The sequence below is a fragment of the Lactuca serriola genome, chromosome 2 (genome assembly GCF_051521515.1).
Source record: "Lactuca serriola cultivar US96UC23 chromosome 2, Lser_US96UC23_V15, whole genome shotgun sequence".
Classification (NCBI taxonomy): Eukaryota; Viridiplantae; Streptophyta; class Magnoliopsida; order Asterales; family Asteraceae; genus Lactuca; species Lactuca serriola.
Genome location: NC_136409.1, coordinates 136,473,420 through 136,496,810, shown reverse-complemented (window position 1 = coordinate 136,496,810; position 23,391 = coordinate 136,473,420). Strand labels below are relative to the sequence as shown.

Here is a 23,391-nt window from a genome sequence, read left to right as displayed (position 1 = left end):
AATCTCTTGGAAGTCAAAGAAACAAACTACAGTTTCCAGAAGCTCAAATGAAGCAGAATATAGAGCAATTGGATCAGTTACTAGTGAAATAATTTGGTTAAGACAATTGCTTAAGGATTTTGGTGTGCAATCTGATAAGCCAACTTTGGTTTTCTGTGATAACTATTCTGCAATGCAATTGGCTGTTAATCCTATATTTCATGAAAGGACTAAGCATATCGAAATAGATTGCCACTTCATCAGGGACAAGATCATTGACAAAACCATTAAACTCATGCCCATTCATACAACACATCAGATAGCAGATTTATTTACCAAGCCTCTACCATACTAAAAAATGGCACCTTTATTATCCAAGATGTCGCTTAAAAACATTTTTAAGCCTCCATCTTGAGGGGGGATCTTGGGATATAAGTCAGTTAGTTGTTGAAATAAAATTGTGTCGTGTTTAGATAGTTAGTTAAGTTGGTCAAGGTGCATGTTAGTAGTCATGGTGCATCTTAACTGTTGTATATATTTCCTGATGTATTTTCTATTCAGTAATGATGAGAATTTTTGTTTCTTCTTCATTTCTTTGATGTTCAAATTACAAAAAGTATCGACTTATATATTTGAAAATTTGGTTAATATCTTAAAATTTCTTATTGCATGGACTCAACTAAGTACACACTCATCAAACGTCAAAGAGTCTATGCTCCAAGTTCAATGGCTCATTCCATACCCATCTCATATACTAGTTCAATGTTTTCTTTTGTATGCTTCCAATGATGTGTTGAAATCACACATTAATGACCTCTCCAAATGAAAAAATAGAAAAAAGATTCTCATTTACGAAAAAAACTTAAAATTATAGTCCCTAGGTCCTAGGATATACACACCTATCATTATCTTGGCTTATACTAGGCTTTATAAAAGAAAAGCTTGTCGTGTTTATCAAAGCTTATTATTTTTTTACTAAATGAAAAGTATAATGTATCATGGTTTGAAAAGTATTAATGCGTTTTGGCTTGTACTTTGGTGTGCTCCCACATCGGCAAAAAGAATAAATTGAAAGGGAGAGGGAGCTGTATAAAACGGAAGCTAGACAATTGGATTAGATACTTACCTGGATGGGGTCAATGGTTGGTCAAGATGGATCATGGCCTAGAGTAGTGACTTTCATTGCACTTTGAAGGGGTGCTGCTTTAAGGTCGGCCCAAGTGGTCGAACCTACATCATAATTTGTGACAGAGGGGGCTTGCGTTCGCGCAGCCCCTACCAAATATTGAAGTTCAAACTTTTTGTCTTCTTTATTTTGTAATGAACAAAATAAGTATACATTAACAGCATTATCTTCTTGATTCTAGTTGATAGTATATGTTTTATTAATTCGAATTAATGTAATAAACAACCTTATAATACTTCTTCGTACACGAATTATGATAGTCTTTAATCGCATTTTGATGTGCACAGGAGTGGGACTCTGGCAAAAAATGTTCCATATAATCCATTTAACATAAACTTTCCTTTTTATGTAGTTTTAAGTAAGTGCTATGTATCAATTTATATTAAAAATAAATTATGTAATGAAGTGAATTATAATTTGTACAGTAGTACTTTGAACTTGTAACGAATGTGAAGTAACTACCAATCCTTTTTTCTCTTTTGAGTTGCTTTGTCGGATCCACAGAAGGAAGAAGACGAGAACACTTGGAACAAATTATCTGATATATCAAAGATGATGGTCATGAAACAAGGGTTTAAAAGAAAACGAAAAAAAGTAAAAAACTATACATCCTAATTTTAAGCAACTATCCTAAGAAAAAGGAAGATGATGGCCATGAAACAAGAATTCATGAGGGATGAAGACTACTAGACAGCAACGCCCCTTTGATTTATCCAACTATCGTTGGGCTAATTCTGGTAGCGGGCTGGCAATATCTGGTTCCTTTTGGGCCGGCTCTCAACAACTTGGCATGCTTGAGTGTCGATGTCCACAACATTGTATTACCCTTCGACTATGACCTTGTCCTAAGGTAGCTAGCAATACTAAGAAAAGGATTGTTACCATGTAGCTTCGGCATTAGTGGTACCAATACTACAAGAAAAGACCCCTATACTCACGACATCTATGCCTATGACACATATCGTCGCTACTACGTACAGGGGCGGAGTTGAGATTTTAGGATAAGGAGAGCTTACATCGTAATATGATATTAAAATCTTTTTATATCCAAATAACATAATTTAGTCTGTAAAACTGATAAAGAAAAAAATCATTTAGATATGGGCTACATTGATTTTTGCGATAATCAATCTTTAAATTTTTTAAACAATTTTCGGTCAAAAAAAATGTTTTCAAATGATTATAAACACCGATTTTCATCCATTAGTTATCTTAATTGTGTTTGTCTTTGTTTCATAAAATAGAAATCTCATATAACTTTTATGTGTGGAAAAAAAAACTACTAGCTATATGGATTTACAATTAAGATACCAATTTATAAACATGAATTAAAATAAATAAACCAAAGCAATTCAGCAATTAAAATAAATGCGTGTATAACCTAGTTGGTTAGTTAATAAATGTGAGACTTAATTTTAGACATAATTGACATACCTTTTTTTTTTTTTTGTATAGTAATTGAATTTAATAGGGCTGTGCATGGGTCTGTTTGGGTCGGTTTTGGACCCCAACCCATAAGTGGTCAGTTTCTGGTTTTTAGAACTCAATAGGATCGGTTTCTGGTCGGTTCGGTTTCTCAGGTTCTAAGGTCGGTTTGGGCGGTTTTTCGGTGTCTCGGGTTCAACCCATACATTCACGGGTTCTGGGTTTAAACCCATGGGTTTTGGGTTTTAACCCATTTTCCATAAATGAAGCAACAAGTTAAATACTTCAAAAAACACCAAATTTAAGTTAAATACTTCAAAAAACATGAGTCTTACAACAAATAATCTATTACAAGTTACAACCAAAACCCGAAATATTCTATTACAACCAAAAAACAATCAAGTATGGGTCGGTTTCTTGGGTTGGATGGGTCGGTTTCTGGGTAAAATCCGAAACCGAACCCGATTTTTCGGTTTTTAAAAAATTCAAACCCTAACCGTCGGTTTTGCTTCGGTTTCGGTTTTTTCGGTTTCGGTTTCGTCGGTTTTAATCAGTTTCTCGGTTTCTTGGTTTGTGTTTGCTCACCCCTAGAATTTAAGAAAGAATGAGAGGGGTTGAACACTACTAAAGTACAAAATTTGTAATAGTCGATGCAGGCCATCTAACTATTCGGGGGATTTATTCACTATGCTATAATTAATGCTTTATTTGAGAGATTAGGGGGGGCCAAGCATCCGACAACCCCCCTATTGGCTCCGCTCATGACAACGTATGATATACCGACGACATGTTGTCGGTATAGGCTTGACCAAATTTGTTTGACCTGGGTATCTGTGCCGATGCCATGTCGCCGTCATAGCTTAGGCGAAAATGAAAAGGGTTACACAGTTTTCTCAAAATCTATGCCTAGTTTACGGAAAATATAATTTATATTTATCTATAATTCATGTTTGCAGAAAAAAAAGACGTTTGTTGAAAAGTATCCCAACAGCATGTTGTCAATTCTGACGACTTGTTGTCGGAACAAATATTTTTTTATTTATTTGCAAGTAGGATATGGCGCTGTTTACTTTAACCTAATACCGACGATATGTTGTCAACATAGGGTTTAATCTCAAGGAACATGCCAGTTGACACCTCATTTGCAGCTGCAAATCCACACTCATTCTCTCTCGATCTCTCCACCATGGATTCTACACCGACGACCCTCCGAACACTCTCCTTCACTGCCAACTACAAGTAACTCCTCTTTCACTTCTATTTTCTAATTTCACTTTTCTTTTTCCAGTTCGACTTTGAGATTTTCATGTTTTTTTGCTTTATTTCCCGATAAGCAGTCATCGGAGGACCATCGACGACAACATCGAGTTCCAGCCACTCTCCTTCATCGTCGGCCACAAGTATTTTTTTTGTGATTTTTCAAGTTTTTTTATTTAATTTTTTATTTGAGGTTTCTTCAGTGACCACCGGCCAGCACCGGAGGACCACCGTCTACAACCCGCCACCGAATTTCGGGCACCATAACAGGAAGAATAGGTAAGGTTTATAACTTTTTATTTTAGTTTTGTCTTTGATTAGGTGATGTTTTATGTATTTAGAATCTTTGATTATGTAATTGTTGATATTGACCAGTTGTTTTGGATGTATAAAATATATAATATGTAAGATTGTGTTAGTTGTTTAGGTTTACTAGTTTGAGTACATATAAGATGAAGTGGAAAAGTACTTAATTGATTAGTGTTTAAAATGTTTCTATTTAATTTCATGATAAGTGCTTAGTGATTAATTGATAAAGTGTTAAATTGATTAAGTGCTTAATTGATAAGTGTTTAACGTGTTTCTATTTTCATGATAAGTGCTTAATTTGTTTTGTAAGTGAATGCTTAATGAATAGTTGTTATTGGTTTGTATTATAAAATGCTTAATAGGTAAGTGTTTAATATGTTTTTATTTTCATGATAATATGGTTTGAAAGTGCTTAATATTTTTAACGACTTAATTGTAATCATTATGAATTTAGCTTAATTAGGTAATATGATTAATTAAAGTACAATGTTGCAATTGAAACAAAACAAAAGTAAATTGTTATAATAGAAAAAAATATATATATTTAAAGTACAATGCTATAATAGGAAAAAACAAAAATAATATAAATATGAAAAAGAAGTGAAAATATAATGCTTTATCAAACTAACTAATGAGCCTTACTGCAAAGGTTATTAATTGCAACATACTTTTATTAGTTTGCTTATTAAATCTTTCATTTTTCACTTATTTTTCATATTTATAATAGAGAAAAACAATATATATATATATATATATATATATATATATATATATATATATATATATATATATTTAAAATACAATGTTATTATGTGTAATCTAATAAAAGTACATTTCTATTAAAGAAACCTAACTGCAAAAGTATGACTATAATTAACAAAAAGATGAAATTAATAAGAAATTAAAATTAAATGGTACATTATTTAAACCATAATATTATGTATTATAATAGTAAAAGTACGATGCTATAACAGAAAATAAGCAAAAGTTTGATGCTATAATTAACAGAAATATGAAAAGACGTTGAATCATTGATTTTAAGTTTAAGTCTCTTATGTATAATCATCAAGAGCCTAGAAATATCCGTCCAAAATTGATTTAGAGATTAATTTTGGGATGTCCCCATTTCTGGACTGTTTTTTTTTTTTTTTTTTTTTTTTTTTTTGACTATTTTATCTCATTTAGGATGTGAATGTGTATTGCATGATTGTTTGTTTAAGAAAAATTTGGTTGTCATTTTTTCTTTGCTGATCAGGTATATATTTATGTATATACTTGGGAGCTAAGGGTAAATGTTACCGAATTTTTCTCAAACAAATAATCAAGTAATATACATTCACATATGAGAAAAGGTATTCAAAAACAAGGGTTAGAAGCCTACCCTTGTAAATACTCTCTCAATTCCATCCAACTTTCACTTCTCAAGTATATATTTCTTTATATACTTGTGAATACTCTATCCATTCCATCCAACTTTTACTTCTTGTAGAGTAAACTTTAAACTCTAACTTATGTTTTGTAGCCCAAATATAATTTAACTTTCAATAACTATGTATATAATGTAATTTTTAATAATGAAACAATAATGACGACCAATAAGAGTTGGATTAGAGAGAAGAACCAAATGTCTTCAAATTTTTTGGAAGGTCTTAATAACTTTATGAAGATTTTTGAGAAACATGTCAACTGTGAAGGCAAAGTGCGTTGTCTGTGCAAAATGTGTGTGAATATGTATCAACTGTTGTTTCATATGGTTTATGCCCACATACATGATTGTGGGTTTCTAGAATCGTATACTACGTGGGATCATCGCGGTGAGAAAACATGTTGCTTTAGATTTAGGCTACAATTCGACTCCAAGAATAAATACTCGAGTAACTAATGAGATGTTTTATGTAGTTAATGATGTTATGGCAAAACAAAATATAAATAAAGAAAATATAGATGAGGAGGAATGAGGTATAGATCCAGAATTTGATGTTTTTTTAGGATCTCAATACCGATTTATACCCTGATTTTAGTGACATGTCTTCCCTAAGCATTTTGGAAAAGTTGTTGCATATTAAAATGATCAATAGATGGACAGTGTAACGCTTACTCATTTGGTACATACATTTAAGATATAATAAATAATATTAGCTAAATATGTTGTAGTCATAATTATGATCTCGAGGATATAAGGAACACATAAATCTAACTTCGTTTGACGAAGTTACGGTCCCTTGAAGTTTTGTGTTAAACCTATATGGCAAAGTGCGTTGTAAATAGTGAATCAGAGATTGGTTACTTATTAGTCTAATTAATCTAAAATAAAGTCATAGTAATCGTAAAAGTGAACTCGTATATATAAATAACATCTAAATCTGACTTCGTATAAGGAAGTTATGATTTTTTAAAGTTTCAGTTCATCTGTGTCAACACATAAACTGGAATTAAAATCAGTTTATTATTACGCTAGACACCCTAAATGAAAGTTGAAGTCACTATACAATTTCTTCGGTATAAATACAGTCAAGAACAGAATTTGTATAAAAGAGTTATGATTTTTATTTGGGTTCTAGCAGATAAGCCCTCTAAAAATATAACTTTAAAAATAAACTGATAATTAGCCGACAGAGTATAAATGAAAGTTGTAGTATTCTTCTATAGATACATGTGGAAATAAAGAGCATAAAAAATGGAGCTCGTATGAGAAAGTTACGTAAAAAACGGCATGCCTGGTCAAAAATCAACTATAAATAACAACTCATCCCCCCATTCCTCTTCACACTTTCTTTGAATTCTATCTTAAATCCTTAGGTTGGTTTTGAGGTCTTTTCTTCTAGGTTTCAAAGTATCTTAGCTTAGAAAGCCCTGGGCATATGAGATTCTGACAAATAGAAGCTCCCGGGTTGGAGTTCTGCCTGCATAATTTTTTGGTTTTCGCTAAAATTTATGTAAGTTAAGCTGCACTTACTATGCTTTAAGTGTAACTTATATTTATATTCATAGTCGTTTTTATGAATTTATAAATAAGATTTATCAATTATTCCAATTCATAATATTGCTTGATCTACTTATGAGAGTGATGTCTAGGCTAGATCTAGTGAGGTGTTTATGTGGGATTTCCAAACAATATACTTTGTGTACCAAACGGGCCCTACCTCCAATATGATCTTATTTGGTTATTCCTTACTTGATGTAGACATTGGGATTAGTGAGGAATCTAGACTATCATTAGTCGTCAGACATATAAAACTAAGACTTAGTGATGTGTATACCTAGGTCATATCAAAGGAAAAGCTAAGGTGTTAGGAGAAGCTCTACCCAAATCACAAGTTATCCACTTTTAAAAAGTGAGTGCATAGTTACTTTCATCTTTCACATAGATATGAAGTATTTATATAGTTAAATGATATATGTTCTTATTATCTGTGATTAAGATGTCCTGTATTAGATGAAACAATGTGAGATGATTTTTATTTAGTCGAATATGTATTTTTATACTTATAATATTGGGTAGCGATTGGTGATGAGAGATGAAAAATGACGAGAAGAGGCCATAACTTTACTATGTGATATGTGATGTAGTTATCTAACAAAGTATATATGACAACCACAAACTATTCTAGACAGTCCAGTAGAACACTGACAAGTTCGCAACTTGTAGGTGATGAACTATGTGTCCATGTGATGTACTCCTTTTCTCTCATGGTTTCCTTATTGCTACGGAATCCCCAAAGCAGTATTGTTAACCTAATGCTTGCGATGATCCTTAGGATGATTCCTTAGAGATAAATATATAAGAAAAAGGGGATGGGTAATCGAGTTAATTGTTTGATGTGAAATGTGTAATTAAACAAATTAATTATATTATTGTGGGTTGAAAACCCTATGTACTCACGAGGCCTCCCAGCCCGACCTACTAAGTTTCTTTGTATCATAGGTAGTGGTACAAAGGTAAATGGATAGTGATTTTTGGATTTGATAAAAGATTCGAGGAGATGTGGGCCATTAATATAATAAGATGTTGTAATGCATGTTAAGAAAAGCTTATGCTTATGTTTTGTATCAGTTATGACATCCCAAGTTTTTATATATTAATAAAAATCCTTTATTCAGAAATTCTTTGATTAAAATAACATTTTGGGACAAACTCTACACAAACGAAAGAATACTGTGAATTAAATAAGCATGAAGAAAAGTTTTTAATTAGCTATGAAAATGGGGATATCATAGTTGGTATCAGAGCATTAGTTTAATCGATCTAGGAATTATGAGGATTTCTAGACTTAAACTTAGAGATTAAGTGATGATTGTGAGATGTGTGTCTAATATATTTCAGGTTGAAAACCTAAATAGACACAAGCACTAGGTTACTTTAGGATATATGCCTTAATAACTATTATGTGCTAATGAAATTTATCTTATAACATGTCTTAGGTTAAATACCTTACTTGCTATGATGCGTGCTAGCATCCTTTAGGATAAATACCTTATGTGATAATATGTGCTAGTTGTTATGAAATATAGAATGCCTTAGGTTGCTTACCTATATTGCTATTATTATAATAAATTTTAAATGTCTATTGCCAACCTGGAAAGAAAGAAAATAAATTTTATCTGTGCAGATTCTAAATGTTTACTTACTGTATTAGAATTGACATATAACTTTTCATCGAGATAAAGAGACTTACGATAGTGAATAATACCTATCGAATACATTTGATAATATAATAGTACCTTTAGAGAGATGTTGTACGTTCGAAGTACATTTGTTGGGATGAATGACTTTTGGTGTAATCCATGAAGTTGCCCCTTTTCTCGGTGTTTCCATCACCGACCAGATTGAAGCAATGATTGCTTGTGAATTTAGAGGAAATGAAGATGGTGATAGATACTCCAATGGTATGGAAGCTGAGGTCATTTGTTAGAATTCAGAAGAATTCAAGAAAGAAAAGAGATTAAGGCTAACAAAGTTTTCAGACTCAATAGATCGAGACTTGTCTATTTATACGAGGCAGTATATAGTTGATTAATGTGTTAAGAGCTTATATGTACCCTATACATGTTGCTCTAACTTAGTAGTCAATAATACTAAGTTATGATTAACTTCTATGACATCCTTATGAGAGTTCATCAATATGTTAAACCGATTATAACATACATGACTAGGATGGTGAAAATAGTCATGGTTTGGTGAAATGCAAAGTAACTTACTAATTTAGTAAGTTACAGTGCTTACCTGGAGTAATAATACATCTATAGTATTGCACGAAGTAGATTATTGGAGTCAAGGATGACAAAGGACCAAGTTGAAGATAGTAGAGCATGCTGAGAATGAAACAAAATTCTTAGGAGTGACCCCTATGAAGTAGAGATGTAATTCAGATAATCAATTACTATAAAGGAATAAAGACGTTACAAAAAGGAGATGGAATTAATAGATGGTACAAATAGATGGATATCATTACTATCCATGACCACCAACATAGATTTTGGTGTTGTGTTCCAAGTTAATTGCACACTTAGAGGAATTTATACTTAGAGTTTGGAAGTAAAATCACATTCAAAGTTACATTGTCTAAAATTATCAAAAGTGGAGGAGAAAAACTTGTTATTATGAAGACAACATTATAGTAGAGGCATTCCTAAAAGACCTCTTTGATGATGTTATGGATTATTGATGTTGAAATAAAGGAGCAAAAAAATAAAATATGCTAGAGCAAGCATATACGTAAAAGAAATCCCAGTGGAGTCTAGGAAAATCATTTTATGTGCTTGCTTGAGCACCTTCATGTGTGTTAAATTGGTTTGTGGTTTTTATGTGTAGTGACTTGGAAAAATGCGAGGCAATTCTTGGGATGAGTATGAGGACATGTGAAAGGTAGTAGAGGCCTATACTACCTGAAGCACAAGACTTGCACTTGGATTAGTAAGAGTCACAAGGTTATTAAGGCACTATTAGTTGAGTTTGTTTTGCCTGTTCCCGTCATTGACATCGTTTCGATAATGATTGAGAAAACGAATGTTATTCGAACCCTAGTGGTCATAACGAATCAATTCTAATTAAGATAATTTTGCGAAGTAAGTTACTCAGTTCAGATAACCATGTTCGATGTAGTATCCAAATTTAGTCAAAAGATTAAAGGAAAAGGATGATAAAATCGATCGATAGAAGTATTGCAGCCTTCATTAAGGCTGAGCAACTAGTAGCTATAAATGCTACATGCTATGATGTAGATGCACCACATTAGAACAGGAAGGCAGGTGTCTTCTATTCTAGAGTTTGAATCATGCAATGGAAGGTCATTAAAGTGTGACTATTCGATCTATTATATATGGTAGTCAAATAAAATACCTTATCATAGGTTGAGTTTGTTAGAGAAAGGAGCATGAGTCTCCGATCAAGCTCGAGTTTGTAATTCGAAGGTTAGGACTGAAGTTCCAACAAAGAATGAAGAGTGGGTGCAAGTTTGAGCACCACCAACAGCTAATAAGTCTAAAGAACTTGATGAGGAAGACATATGAGTTACAGTTATAACTTAGGATGGAAAAGTGACTCGCGGTATCATCATCCAACCCTATTTTACTGATGATTTCGGGAGGTAATCATCCTAGGGGAGATAATCGTAATGCCCATGAATTCGGGCTATTCATTCAAGATATAGTAAATAATCTTAGGTAAAGATGTTTTAGTGATAACGATGATTTCAAGGATATAAGGAACGCATAAATCGGACTTCGTATGAAGAAGTTACGATCCATTGAAGTTTCCCGTTCAAACTTATACGACAAAGTGTGTCATAAATAGGGAATCACAGATAGGTTGCTTATTAGCCTAAGTAATCTAAACGACATTTGTACTAATCATAAAAGAGAATTCATGCATATACAAAACGTCCAAATATGACTTTGTATGAGGAAGTTATGATTTTTTAAAGTTTCAGCGCAACAATGTCAACACAGAAACCAAAATTAAAATCGGTTGATTGTTAGGTAAAACAATCTAAACGAGAGTTAAAGATGTCGTATATATAATTCCATCGACATAAAGTTAGTCGAGAACATAATTTTTATGAAACAATTATGATTTTTATTTGGGTTTCAACAGTCTAAGACCTCTAAAAATATACTTTTAAAAATAAATTGAGAATTTTGCCGACGGAGATGCTTTGATTAAAATAACATTTTGGGACAAATTCCGCACAAATTAAAGAATACTCTAAATTAAATAATCATAAATAATTTTTTTAATTGGCCGTGAAAACAGGGATGTCAGAGACAAATTGTTTGTTTAACTAACTTGTAGAGTTACTAAGAGTTGCTTTCCCGAAGAGCAAGATCCAGTCTCACACTATGAAGCTAAGAAGAAGTTGAGCAAGATAGGGTTAGGATATCAATCCACCCATGCTTGAAAAAATTATTGTGCTTTGTTTTGGAAGGAGAATGATTCCATGTTGCTCGATTTCTAAGGAGATTAGATATGTGTTGGCATAATATTGGATGCTCAGTTGTACTTTCCTTTGACTCCAAGGCTTCAAAAAATGTATAGCTCTAGTATCACAACTACATATATGTGTTGGCATAATATTGGATGCTTAGTGGATGATATCATGTGTTATCCGGTTGATAAAAAGTCATGGAAAGATTTTGATCAGATATATCCATAGTTTGCCAAAGAACCTAGAAATGTTCGTCTAGGTTTGTCTGTTGATGGCTTTAATCCATTCGACAACTTTAATAGTACTTATAGTACTCTGCCAGTTATAATGACTACCTTTAATACACCACCATGGATATATATATTAAATAGTCTTCTTTTATGCTAACTTTGCTGATTCCTGGACCTACATCACCATCAAAGGACATTGATGCTTCTTGAGGCCTTTGGTGGATGAGTTGAAAATGTTGTGGGCCGAAGGAGTCCAAATACAAGATGCATCAACCATCATTTTATTCAATATGGGTGCGATTTTTTTGGACTATTAACGATTTCCCAACATGTAGCATTTTGTATGTATGAAGTGGTCAAGGTTATTTAGCATGCCTACTAGTAACGAAGACACATCTTCTATTCATGTGACCGTCAAGATGTCCTATGTTGGTCACATATGATTCTTGCATATAAACCATAGTTGGAGGCATAGTCTATTGTTTATTGGTCAAACTAAGACAAGAGCATGTCCTAGATGATTATATAATGCAACTATATTAAAGAAACTAGCTCGTCTCCATGAAAGAAAAAAAGGTACGATGATGAAAGAAAAAAAGAGTTGAAGTGGATGAAAAATAGTATTGTCTTCGAGTTTGATTATTGGTCTTCCGTCGACCCAAAACACAATATAGATGTTATGCATGTGGAAAAAATGTGAGTGAGAGTGTGTTGAATACTACACTGATGAAGGAAAAAACCAAAGAAACAAAAGGAGAAATAGATGACTTGAAAAAATGAGCACTCAACCAGATCAATGGCCAAAAGAGAAAGTCAACGAGAAGAAGAAAGAAAACAACAAGAAGAAAGAAAACAACAAGAAGAAAGAAATACTAGCCAATGCTTCTTACTCTTTCAAACTAATTAATCGAAAACGTTTCTGTTAATTCATTAAAGGAGTGACACTACCTAACGGTTTTGGATCGAACTTTAATAAGACGATTTTTTATACTAAATCACATATGGTTGGGCAAAAGTCTCATGATCATCACATCCTCATGCAATGATTGCTATGTGTACGGGTTCGAGTAGGTCTCCTGACAAATGTTTCAAAAAAAATCATTGGCTTGTGTACATTTTTTCAAAAAAATTGTGCATGGTCTTTGGAAGTTAACAACATGATAAATTCCCAATAAGAACTGGTGAAGATATTATGTAATCTTGAGTTGATATATCCTCCATCATTTTTTTGACATAATGATTCATCTAGTTCTTCGTTTACCTGAAGAAGCCATTCTTAGAGGGCCTGTACACATTAGATGGATGTATTATTGTAAGGCCTATACACATTAGATGGACAAAATCTTTGTAAGTGGGGGAGAGTTGTAACACTATGTTTTCACTTTTCATAGTAAAAAGATATAAATCGTTGTTCCTAAAAATAAAAGTTAAAATACATTTCTTTTTATCCAAAATTTTTAGCATGAAAGTTGTAGTAGATGTCATTACGAACACGTAGATATAAAGAACATCGAAAACAAAGTTCGCATGAGAAAGATATGATTTTTCAAAGATTTGACGAATTATTGGAGGCGTAGGGTGCCTATCAGAGGCACGAGGTGCCACATTAAATGTGTCTGGCATCTGGAGTCGAGGTTGCGTGCAAGAAAGAAACATTTCACGCCTGATCATAGGGTGTGGCACATCCTTCTAAGTTATGTCTTTCAGAAGTTTAGCTTATAAATGGAGGGTCAGCCCCCCTCATTTATTTTCCCCATTTTCTTTCAAAGAGTCCATATATATATATATATATATATATATATATATATATATATATATATATATATATATATATATATATATATATATATATATATATATATATATATATATATATATATATATATATTTCTCTCCCTTGATCATTGCGTTCCCTAACGATTTGACATATCGTTCTATAGTTCAGTTAGCGAAGCTCTGGAGCTTTCGGAAGGATATAAGAAAATAAGCGTCAAAGTTCTAATCGCGGCTATTTGAATTCATCAATCGGGTATGTTACATTTTCGCTTAAGTATAAATTGATATAGAGTATACCCGTTGTTATATTGATTAATCATTTATCCCAGTTATTATACCAATTGATCTACTTGTGGGAGTGACGTCTATGATAGACACATTGGTCTAGTTGTTTGATTTTAGAAAGGATATATGTTGAAATGATCCTGCCTCCCGACTGTCTTGATTGGCTAATCCTTATTTAATAGTCATTTCAATGCTATTGGGGTTAGTGAAGGATCTAGTTATTTAGTTACCAAATTCCCATAATATTTGATCATTTATGGTATTATAGGTTGATTCTTGTTTAGTGCATTTGTTTTCTAGTGGAACCTCCAGTTGGGCTGCTAATATTTGTTCGAGCATTGTTCAGGTGAGTTTCCTCACAATACCTCGTATGACAGTGGATATCCTTGCACGATAGGGTATAGGACCTAGTAGTATATGCTTATACCGGTAGAATTGGTTAGTTTTCTATAAGTTTGTTGTTTGTTTGTTTAGATGGTATCATGTTTGGGTAGGTTGATGACGAAACAGAAAAAGGTTGTGAGTCAAAGACACCCAAGGCATTGATGGAACGATGAAAGGTTGCGACTCAATGGTTATTATATTTTGAGGGTTGATGACAGAATAGCAAAGGCTGTGATCAAAGATACCCAAGGGGTTGACGAAACGGCTAAAGGCTGCGAGTTAATAATGTATGGCAGAATGATGATATGTTGTGGGCCATTTTTGTATGCATTGGATGTGTATTGTGGTATGTGGAATTTTGAGAAAATCACTAAGATTTGGATTATAGTGTGGATTAACTGTTTTTTCAGGCACTTCATCAGATTCTAAGAAGGGGTAAGTCTTGACTATACATGCACATAAGCTACAAGTTTTGAGATTTTCGTGTGTTATATTTTATAGTATGATTTAAATGGTTGGGTTTTGATTATCAGAAAATGGTTTTCTTTGTGATTGAATGAATGAAACAATATCTGTTAAAAATGAAAAAAATGGTTTAAAAATTGGGACGTTACATAATGTGTGGAACTATTTCTCTTAATATAAAAGGTTTCAAACCGGTGAATGCACCACTCATTTTCTGACTCGTCATGACCACGAAACGGTAATGTACTTTTCAATAAAAATATACAACTACGAATTGTAGCATGTAATCAAGTTTCATAATTACTTTTCTCAAGTTACATTTTCTTACGATGGACTTCACTAATATATTGGTTTTTTTCTCAATAGCAAATCACACTTTTGTTGTGCCTTTTGGTGATAACTTTGGATATTACCCAAATGTTTCCGTAATGTTTTTTTTACTCCAAGTGTTAAAGCCTTCAGTTACAAATGCATCATTCCACCTTGTTGCCCTACCATGTCTCAAAATTACAAATGCATATCTTCTACCTTGTTTCCCTACCATGTCTCCAAACAAGTAGCAATACAAACAATATGCCTTCTTCTTTTTTATGCTATACTCCATCCCTGAAAATTCATCAAACTATTCCACAACAAAACATCATAGATTCTTACCAACTAACTTTGATTCAAAATTATGCCCCTTTGGTTGAAAAGGTCATTTAATCAAATATGTCATCTTTATTTCATCCCTTTGACACTACAAGAAACGGGACCTATAGGGACGACCAATGTCGTCTCTATAGGTTCAAAAGTCGTCCCTATAGGTGTCGAAGATGACATGTCGTCCCTATAGCTCTCGTTACCATAGGCCTGTCGCAATAGATCTTTTTTGTCGTCGCTAAAAATATCATCGCAATTGGTAGCTTTTACAAACGACATGTCCTCCTATTATGGTTCGTCGCTATAAGTTGTTGTCTCCATAGATAAAGCTATAGAGACGACATTTCGACTCTATAGGTTCATCTATAAAGACAGCGTGTCGCCTCCATAGATGCAACTATAAAGACAATATGTCGTGGTGGTAGATGCACCTGTAGAGACGACATGTCGTCTCTATAAATCCACCTATAGAGACGACATGTCGTCTCTATAGATGCAGCTGAAAAAAATACATTATGTTTGGGATAATATGCTACCAACTCTTTCATGGCTCAATCAAATCAACCAAAGCACTAAGCTTCAAGAACATTTATTCTAGATAATGTTTGGGATAATCGTTCATTAAGGCTATAGCTCTGGCCTCTGCATCCTGAAACATTAGATATTAGGGAATTCTATGGAATAAAATTATTAATACGCTAAAAATCAAAATGATATATGGTATTTATGGGACCTGAAGCCGAATGTTTAGTGATCTCTCCACAGCAACCTAGGCTTCTACTTTTCTAGTAGTTGTTTCCTATTACCAAAAGAAGGTCGGTGAAACAAAAATGAAGCTCAAGGCACAATGTAGCAAACCAAAAGAAACTTGCATAGATTCAATCTGCCCCAAAAGAGGTCTTGTTGATTCAGGAACTCGCATAACCAGATCTTCGCATCTATGCTCACTTGCCTGATAACAAAAAAAATCATACATGACTAGTTATCTAAAAAAAAGAAGGAACAAAATGTGTACGTAGTGCCTTATTTATAGAAACAAAATTGTGAACATATACCTGATATCGTTTTTGGAGGTCATCAATTTCTCTCTTTAACATATCTTCTCCATAAACTTCCTACAAAGAGAAACAATAAAGGGAGATTTTTCAATATTTTTCTGTCTTTTAGTCTTTTTAGTTTATTACTTTATTAATTACATATAATAATTTTTTTTTTAATTTAAGTATTAGAAATTTGGTAACGTTTGGCGATACATAAACTTATACTAAAGTATTTCAAGCAAAAACCTGTTGCTCATTTCTGCACAGAGTTTGTCTTAATTCTTCTAGAGTTTGAATTACCAAATTAATTTGGATTTCCATGTCAATATTAAAAACAAAAATTGCAAATTCATGGTTATTTAGTAACAAAATGTACAAGATATTCATAATAAAACAAGAAAACACCAACCCAAAAAGACCATAAAATTTTAAATGCAAGGTGTCAAGATATATAGCATAGGGTTGTCTCCATTTCTAGAAAAATAGCAAAACGCTCAGCATAATCACATAATCTATACATGGAAAAAATGACACATCAAAATCATGTCTTTAGCATTATCACTAACTTGATTCATATTCGTTTAAAGTTCAAACCAAGTATTATTTATGCAATAATAATACGACTCACTTGAATAATGTATCTATTTGTGTCTTCTAGTTTGAGTCTCTTTGAGCCTTTCCAGCATTAGCTTTCCATTACAGTAAAAATCCAAATAATCCATACCAGTATCACCTTTCATAAACACAAAATGATACTTTACCCTAAAAAAACAAAACAAATAATTGACATGAAAACAAGAGTACTATTTAAATGTCTCACAACACAGTCATAGTTAGTGCATGAGTTAGTCCTTTTAGTTAGTTAACTCAAGTTGTTAGGTAAATCACGTATGATAATGTAGAAAACATATTGTTAGGATTTCATAGAGACATCAGTTAATTTGTATTAATGTAACACCCGACAAATTAATGAATGAATAGTTGCCCTAAAATCAATATAATTTGGCAAGGTGTTGGTTTCGAGGAGTTAAATGTCATAATTTTAGAAGTTGGGGGTTAAAAGTGTAAGTTCAGGTTTGGTTTTGTAAATATTTATGAAGGCAGGGACTGCTTGGTAAATTATTGGGACTTAATTTGAAGAGATTTTGGGGGCTAAGGGGTTGAATGGTAATATATGGACTTCAGTTGAAAATAATTTGTAGAGGAGGGGTTGTTTGGTAACTGTTGCACTTACTATGAAAGGAATTATGGGAGCAGGGGTATAATGGGTAAATATTGGAGCTATTTCGAAATTATTTCAGAAGGGAGGGACTAATGTTGTCATTATGGAGTGAAGTTTTATGGGGGTTGGGGTATATAACCCGTCACCCTTGGTAACCCTAACCCTACATTATTAAGCACCCGCCGCCAACCTTATGTCCACCCCATCGGCACCGCCACCATGCTTGTTTCCGATCAGCGAACGGCCACAAGCGACCACCGGACTTCTGCCATCCTTTCTTCTTCTTCCTTTCGTTTCTGCTGCCGATAGCCACCGCTTTATCGACACCATCAACCGCCATTCCAGTCGAGGACAAAGTCGTCGAGCCCTACTGTTGCTGTAATGCTACTGCTGAAGGCCAAGGCTGCCATGGGACGCCATGACAGTGGATGACCAGAGGAAACTCGTTGGTGGTACGTCGTCGTTGCAGGGGATGACCGAGTCGTGTTTGTGTGTGCTAGGGCGTGTGTTGCTTGGTTGAACATCACAAGAGAGCCACCATCGCCACCGTGAGGTGGTGGCTAACACCTCCGACCACCGCCTGCCACCACAAGGGTGGCAGTGTGTGTATGTGTTATATTATATGTGTATTTCTTTTGATAAAATGTCGTATATACATTATTTGTACGGAAAACTCGAAGAAAACCCACCACCACCACCACCATGAGGTGGTGGCTGCCGCCGTGTTGGATGGCGGTGTGCATTTTCTTGTGATTGGATTGCTTTTGAGATGATTTGGACATGATTGGACTAGAACCATAACCACCACCGTGAGGTGGTGGCTGCCGTCGGGTGCCGCCGTCGACCACCACCGCCCGAGGTGGCAGTGGGTGGTGCTTGATCTAATGAAACCATAATTAACCTAAAAATCTAATCATTGGATTAATTGGCATGTTTTTGGGTTAGAAACCCTAATTAGGGTTTAGGAAAACCCTAATTTTGGAAGATATCAGTTTTGGATTGCCGAGACCCAATTATGTTTAGACCAATGTTTGGACCAATGGATTCAAATATGACTTATGCCCAATTATATTATATGTTTGGCCTAGTGGAGTGATGGACTTAATGGATTAGGTCCCTAATGGGTTAAGCAATAACACTTAACCCTAATCGTCATTTTTTATGTGAGAAACCCTAATTATGTTTTGGCTTCAAGATGGGCCTTTTGTTGGGCTTTGGTGATTAATCTATTAATGGGCCATCCAAGAACAAGTATATGGACTAGAATATTGACTTGGGCTTAGTATAAGGCCCATTAGAAAGGCTTGGGCCCAATTTGGAAAATTGGGCCATAGATAGGCCATCTGGGCCTTGATGATTATGAGATGTTGGACCATTTGAATGCCAAATGTTTGGACTAGAATAAATAGTTAGGCCTTAGGGTAAGACCATGTAGAGGTTTGGGCCCAATTTGGAAAATTGGGCCATATATTGGGCTTTGGTTCATTGTTTGAATTTTGGGCCTTTGGATTGGGCCTTGGGCTTGAATCAAGCTAAGTTGGGGGTAAAGTATTCTTTTACCCCAAGCATGGACTTATGGTTATGTGTTAGAACCCAATTATTAATTGGGTGTTATTTTGATGTTGACAGTTCAGGAATCTGTCATTTAGCAGCTAGAGTTTTGTCCGCTGGACTTTAGCAGTGTGAGGTGAGTGTAACGCCCGGGTTTCAGGGTTAAGCATTTTTGTCAATGTAATAATCTAGGTCAACTCTTGTAACTCTTTTTGAAGTAATAAAGATGAAATATTTGAGTATTATGTGAATTATGTGTGTTTATGTGTTTATTATTTAATTATAAATGTATAATTAATAAAAAATAAAAATGAACGTCAAAATTAAAGTGTGAGATAATCCCGATATCTCTACATAAAGTTGTAGAATATGTCTCAAGGTTTCCGTGCATATAAGGAACGCCGAAATCCGAGTTATAACGAAGAAGTTATGACCCGTCGAAGTTTCGCGACAGAACCGACACGATACCGGGAAGCGTAAATAGTGAATTTACGATAGAGCGAGATTTAGCCTTAGCGCTCTAAACAAAAGTCGTAGAATATGTTAAACTAAGAACATCGATAAAAAGAACGCCCAAATCTGACTTCGTATGAGGAAGTTATGATTTTTCTAAGATTTAGCATAGCAGTGCACAGCCCGAAATCTGAATTTTAGATCGGTCGATTTTTAGCCGACGGGATCTAAATGAAAGTTGTAGTACTCGTAAATACCAACGCGTGGATATAAAGAACGTCGATAATAGAGCTCGTATGCGAAAGATATGGACGAAGCTTAGTCCCTACTTTTCGAGCGCGGCGAATTCGATACAGTTTTGTAAATCCGAGATAGAATGAGAATTAGCCAACGAGGTCTAAATGAGAGTTGAAGATCTCATTAATAGGAACTCAACGGTAAAAAGACAGACAAAAACGGAACTCGTATGCGAAAGTTATGGACGAAGCTTAGTCCCTACTTTTCGAGCACGGCGAATTCGATACAGTTTTGTAAATCCGAAATAGAATGAGAATTAGCTAACGAGGTCTAAATGAAAGTTGAAGATATCATTAATAGGAACTCAATGGTAAAAATACAGACAAAAACGGAGCTCGTATGCAAAAGTTACGGACGAAGCTTAGAGACTACTTTACTATAAAACTCCTATAAATACAAGGGTGAACTCCTCATATTTTCTTCACACCATAAGCCTCTCTTTCTCTCTCTAACTTCTCTATAGCCTCCCTAAACCCCTCCCAAGTCTAGGGAACCTCCCTATCACGAGAAGAAAGCCCCGGAGCGCCCGACGGCTCCGAGAAGAAAATCTTTCGACTCGGAAACGCTGCTCCAGCGAAGCCCGGTTTTTAATAAAAACCCATTGTAAGTGAGTTACGCCTATACTATATTTAATATAGCTTTTATTTAATTATAGTAACATTATTAGGACCTTAAAATAATTATTTAGGCTATTATTATGAGTTATATTAAGTGTTATTTAACGCTTATATAATAGTAATAATAGCTAGACTATTAATTAGTCGCGATTGACGTTAAAACTAAACTCTAGTGGTATTAATACAAGGTTTTGGTCAAGGAAAAATTGTTTTAAGAAGTAACGAAGAGCTGTCCGAGTGCCGAGTCACCACCTTACCAGGTGAGTGCATAATTACTTTCAGCTTACACATAGATATGAAGTATTTATATATATTACGTGTTGTGAGTGCATAGTTACTTTCAGCTTACACATAGATATGAAGTATTTTATATAAATTACGTGCTATGTGTGCATATTACCTGAATACTTGCTATCTATGCTAGATGAACATTTTTATACATGTTTTCAAAGATTTAAACTGTATATTTATTTTATATCTACGAAAATGTTGGGGTAAAACATGGGTAGATGTATTAGTTGCTGTGTGATAAAATGAAATAATGAGAGGCCTCGTTATAGATGTTATTGATGATCTAGTCATCTAGCGGAGTATAGATGACGACCACGGACTATTCTAGACAGTCCAGTGGAACACTAGCAGGCTCGCAACCTGTAGGTGTTTATTCGAACTGTGTGTTTATTTGAACTGTGTGCTCACCAGATGTACTCCATCCCCCACATGGTTGCCTTAAGGACATTTATTGTTGAGGAATCCCCTTAGCAGTAGTGTCCGTCCCGATGATAATCCTTAGGATAGGTCCCTTATGATAGATGCTTAGGGACGTAATGTGAGGATAACGGGAACGGGTAATCGGGTTTGTTTAATTTAATGAAGTTAATAAACTTATTTATTGTGGGTTGAAAACCCTATGTGCTCACCAGGCTCCCAAGCCTGACCCACTCAGTTTTATGTATTACAGGTAGTGGCGCTTGAGCATAGATATGATGTTGGACGAGGGATTACGGATATAGGACTGTAGATATGAAATAATGTAGTAAGGCTTATATTGTACTGTTTATGCTTTTGATCTGTACGAACATGACATCCCAAGTCTTTTAATGAAATACATTTCTATGGAAATGCTTTTGATAAATCTTTATCATATTTTGTTTTGGGACAAATTCCGCAACACTTTCATTTAAAATGTTACTCTGATTTTTTAAACAAAGCATAAACAAACCGTTCTTTTCTGGCCGTGATTTTGGGGATGTCACAGTGAGTTTTCCTCCAGTAGGAACGGGTCGAAGGCATCAATGTTGGCCCGCTTATGTATCATAGCGTATGCCGAACTTAGGTCCGATGCTGGGGTTAGCCCGATGTAGTTTATATGTTTCCGGATTGCGGTCTGATGCTGGGGAAAGCCCGAGGAATGTTTGTATGCTTGATGTCTTCATGATTCTTACATGTGTATGTTTATATGTTCCGGGCGTCGGTTCGATGTCGGGGCAACCCGAGGAATGTTTAGCTTATATGTTATGTGTTATATGTTTCGGGCTTCGGTCCGATGCCTGGGCAAGCCCGAGGAATGTTTATATATTTATGTTATATGATTTGTTGATATGTTATATGTATACCGAACTTCGGCCCAATGTCGGACTTCGATAAGATGTCGGGCGGGGCCTAATGTCGGATTCGTCTGATGTCAGGCGGGGCCCGATGTAGTGGGAAATACCCAATGTATGTTATTATGTGATTATGTGTATGTTATGTGGTAGTTTGGGGAGACTCACTAAGCTTCGTGCTTATAGTTTTCATTTTTGGTTTCAGGTACTTCTGCTAGTAAGGGGAAGATCTTGGGATGAATGCATCGTACACACCAAAACGTTTAGCCTGGGATGATTTACTCTGATATTTGGATATATGATTTTGATACAGTGATTGATATGATGTTTTGAGATATTTTCACTTATGATTTTATGAGATGGTTGGGGTTACTATGGTTTTATTTATAAAGTAAAACGAAAATTTTGGACCGTATTTTTGGGATATTTCAATTAACCCAAAGATAAATTATGATATTGTATTATTTTATTTTTGTTCTAGAGAAATTAAGAGTTTTTACTTGAATCCATCATTGTTTGTTTTCAAGCTATACTAATATGAGATTGGCTAAATTACAAAATATAAAATTTAAATAGAACACTAAACCCTAACTCATTCCTATCATTCAAACTGATAAATAGATAACAGAAAGACTACTACTTATCTATTTGAAAGAGAATCATTCAATGTCAAACCTATCAAGCATAGATCTGCACTTTTTTCAGTCGTGTATAAGTTCATATTCCAAATTTTCTTCTGATATCTACCAATTTCAATTACATTAACATGTTCTTAGCCACATTTTTAATATAAACTTATGCGATAGATACGTGAACTCAAACAAACTAAGATAGCACACTAATGTATCCAAAACAACAGTGCAAGGCTTAGTAGTTATTACTTCATGAAATCCACCACTATTGTCAAAGTTAATTACTTTATTAGTAGTTCCAGTGATAAAAACACTTGAACGATCAAACCAGCAACAAAAACATAAAGAAATCAGACAACTATACATCATAAAATTAGGAGACATACTTGTTGAAGAAGATGAGACTTGTTGAAGAGAAGCTGCAATCTCAGTGGAATGACCACCGGAAACAGTGAACTAAACCAGAGGTCACCGGAAGAGAAGGAGTAGGGACCAGTGCTGAAGTTGTTCTTTCTCTGAGGTAGCTGGCAAGAAAAAACACAAACACACCTGAAATTGAAAGAGCAAGTAAGGTGAAGTGGAGTTGTGATCGCATTTTCCGGCCACAAGAAGT

At 34.4% G+C, this 23,391-nt stretch overlaps 1 non-coding gene across 1 annotated transcript; it reads left to right on the top strand.

Annotated features, from left to right (window-relative positions):
* Window positions 1–1,097: 1,097 nt before the first annotated feature.
* Window positions 1,098–1,258, top strand: LOC145091040 (U1 spliceosomal RNA). The gene has a single exon (XR_013701930.1). It is a non-coding gene; the product is annotated as a U1 spliceosomal RNA (small nuclear RNA).
* The last annotated feature ends 22,133 nt before the right edge of the window (window positions 1,259–23,391 follow it).